A 3921-nucleotide genomic window follows, 5' to 3' on the forward strand; every position below is an offset into this window, starting at 1 on the left:
TAACCAGCGCAAACCAGCGCTAACCAGCGCTAACCAGCGCGCGCGCTAACCAGCGCTGGCCAGCGTTAGCCAGCGCAATGTATCAAAATCATATACTTGCAATATTACTCGAATGATGATTAATCACTTTACACTCGACTGTCACGTGACTTTTTAAACCCATTCTCTGACTCTAGCTGGTTCTGAACGACTTTTCGAAACCCTAACCCTCTAATCTGATCCCAACCCTAACCCTATCCCAATCCTTAACAAAAACATATGCTGGTACCCTAACCCTAACGAGAAATTAGACTAACTTCCTTATACGGTCATATCACGTGATCGATACAGTTTTTCGCCAATATCTCGTCAGGAGAGCATTTTAACCCTATGTCCAATGTCATGGGGGTTGATTCGGAATTAGCGTCCGAAAATACATTGCATCGATTGAAGTTGGTTACAACCATCGGGGGCCCTTTTAGAACAATCTCGAAGATCGACTGTATAGTAGAGTGATTTGGCTATTTAGCACGGTATTAGTATTACTCGTCAGCCAGCGCTGGCCAGTGCAATATAGTTGCGATATTACTCGTCAGCTAGCGCTGGTTAGCGATGGTTAGCGCTGGTTAGCGCTGGTTAGCGCTGGTTAGCGCTGGTTAGCGCTGGTTAGCGCTGGTTAGCGCTGGCTGTCGCTTAGCGCTGGCCAGCGCTAGTTGTCGCTATCCAGCGCTAGTTGTCGCTATCCAGCGCTAGTTATCGAACTGTTTTCTGCGATGGCCAGTTGCGCTGGCCATCGCAAACTATCGCGTGCGACAGTGTCGCATAGCCAGCGACAACTAGCGCTGGATAGCGACAACTAGCGCTGGATGGCGACAACTAGCGCTGGATGGCGACAACTAGCGCTGGATAGCGACAATTATCGAACATATATATTTTGCGCTGGCCAGCGTTAATATCCAGCGCTGGATAGCGACAACTAGCGCTGGATGGCGACAACTAGCGCTTGATAGCGCTAGTTGTCGCCATTCAGCGCTAGTTGTCGCGTTTTGACTATCGCAAAAGAACCAGAAAAGCAGTCGTTAAAGCAGTAAAAAAGTTAAAATATGTGTACATGATCAGTGTCTAATATTACATAATATCATCTTCATCAAATGGGTTTTCGTGCATGAAATAGTCCATGCTCAAACTACCCCAGTCCTGCATTTCAGTGTTAATTTTTACAACTAGCCATTCGGTGTGAAGTGGTTTTATCTTAGACAACTTTAGGTTAACCTTGACATCACGTGGAGCTTTCCTAGCACTGTTTTTAGAAAAAATTTCTACGGACTTTAACTTGGACGGACTTTAAATGAACGGACTTTATTTGAACGGACATTAAAATGGACGTTATAACGGCCTCCAGCGTTCAATTAATGTCCGTCCAAATTAATAAGGTCCGATACGGATAAGGTATTTTATTATAAGCTGAGCAGCTTATAGTTATCGGGTGGCACCGGTATTTCTGCCAAATCTCAATAATTGTAAGCATGAACGAAGCATCTAGTCCTCAGCTAAGGAGGTATCGTTTTGCATTTGCGGACGGTTATTCAAATTAATATCATTTCCTTTTGTTTGGGAAAGAGAGACACTGGCAGCGGTCCATTCTACCCATGATTATGGGTTTTGGTCAAATATCATCTCTTTTTGATTATAATGTCAGGGTACTTTACAAAGTCGAAATGTAAACTCATAACTTCATTAATAAAGAGGTAATTTCAACGATTTCGAAATTTATCTTTGAAAACATATTTTCTTTTTGTTTAGGTAAGCATATTTGTCGATCACTGACTGAATATGCCACTTTTTACTTGAGCAGACGTTGCGTGCGCATACAATTAATCAATTATATGAATATTGAATTACCGTAAATTTTTGCATATTGGTATTTTATATATAGTTTGATAAGCATGCAAACTTTCAAAAGATTTCAAAAAGAACGTGGATCCCGATCACAACGGTGACCGGGTCTCCAAAGTTAATAAAAATAGTCAAAAAATGGCCCTCAAATTCAATGTTAAAAATTTGCAGGAGTCATTTTAGCCTTAAGGCCTACAAAATAAGGAAATATTCTCCATCAGTGGAAAAATTTTAGAAAAAATTTCAACGGACTTTAACTTGGACGGACTTTAAATGCACGGACTTTACTTGAACGGACATTAAAATGTAAACTCATAATTTCATTAATAAAGAGGTAATTTCAACGATTTCGAAATTTATATTTGAAAACATTTCTTTTTGTTTAGGTAAGCATATTTATCGATCACTGACTGAATATGCCACTTTTTACTCATTCAAGTTGGCATTAAATCCATATATATTATATAATGCCATCTAAATGTCGCTGGATCGGAAAGCAAAATTTATTCGAGATCACGAATGAGCAAAATTTTCAACTTTCGCTCGTGTAAACTAATTGAGCAGACGTTGCGTGCGCATACAATTATATGAATATTGAATCACCGTAAATATCGGTATTTTATATATAGTTTTATAAGCATGCAAACTTTCAAAAGATTTCAAAAAGAACGTGGATCCCGATCACAACGGTGACCAGGTTTCCAAAGTTGATAAAAATAGTAAAAAAATGGCCCTCAAATTCGATGTTCAAAATTTGCAGGAGTCATTTTAGCCTTCTGCCTTAGGGCCTGTACGAAATAAGGAAATATTCTCCATCAGTATTGTAGGTTTATAACCTACCAGGACGCGCGCCGAGTTGGATTATATGGAAGTGGAACAGATATTTTACGAGTACCACCCGTTAACATCAGTACTTTGTCGAAATCTAGCGCACTTTTCTGCACTTGAATTAGTAAAATCCAATTTAATTTTATGGATGGCCTCCGTGTTAGACTTAGAACTTTTGCATTGTCTAACGCGTTTTATACAGTTTTTATCAGTATATAACCAATAACCAAATTGCTAGGTAATACTAATTATATTCAGCTTTTATTCACCGTTGTAACACGTCGTGACCCCCATACCATTGTCATTTCACTAATATCGTGGTTATTATAAAATCCACGATACAGCTAGGGCCGCGCAGGTTTACAATTAACGTGTGACAAATTCACCGTACCCCCGTAAAAATGAATAATTTTTGATCATGTCCATGATCAATGATCATCAAATTAATATTTACTTACCAACATGACAAAATAAAACGATAATTTATTTATTACGTAAACTGATAAGATTGATAACAATCTACAGGCACAATAAAATTTACGTTGTCATTTTTAAGTTTCGTTAGGGCTCCCTTTAAAAAACTTAAAACCTATTAATGAAAGAGCATTTTGTTTTTATTTCACTGATTACTGGTTAGATACAAATTCATTTGTAGTTGTACCGATCAAACATTTGAATTGCACCGTTGTCATTACAATTTAAATCTGATTACAGTTCCTGAGTTCCAGAACATTCTACCATAGGCTTAATCAAAACCAACAACTCTTACTAAAATTATACTCATATTTCAAAATATTTCCTATAACAGTAAATTAACTGTACAAGTGTACTGTACAAGTTCCAGTAACAAAGCATTGGTTATCAGTTTGTGATAATTTAAACAAACCGCGACAGGTTGGTGGATGCTCGCATGAATTAAGATCTTCGTTATTTATACTTGATCATGATGGCTATATTTATCCGATAATTTACCGATAATTTACCGATATATATATATATATATATATATATATATATATATATATATATATATATATATATATATATATATATATATATATATATATATATATATATATATATATATATATACCTGTTTCATATTTCATTGCCGCTAATTTAAAATATTAAACTTATAACGAGAACGCAAAGAGCGGATAGCATTTTTACCGTCAGCATGTATTTCTGTACTTGGTAGGGCAAACATAAAGATACTAT

Source organism: Bolinopsis microptera, chromosome 11, assembly GCF_026151205.1.
Source record: "Bolinopsis microptera isolate Bmic1 chromosome 11, MBARI_Bmic_1.0, whole genome shotgun sequence".
Taxonomy (NCBI): Eukaryota; Metazoa; Ctenophora; class Tentaculata; order Lobata; family Bolinopsidae; genus Bolinopsis; species Bolinopsis microptera.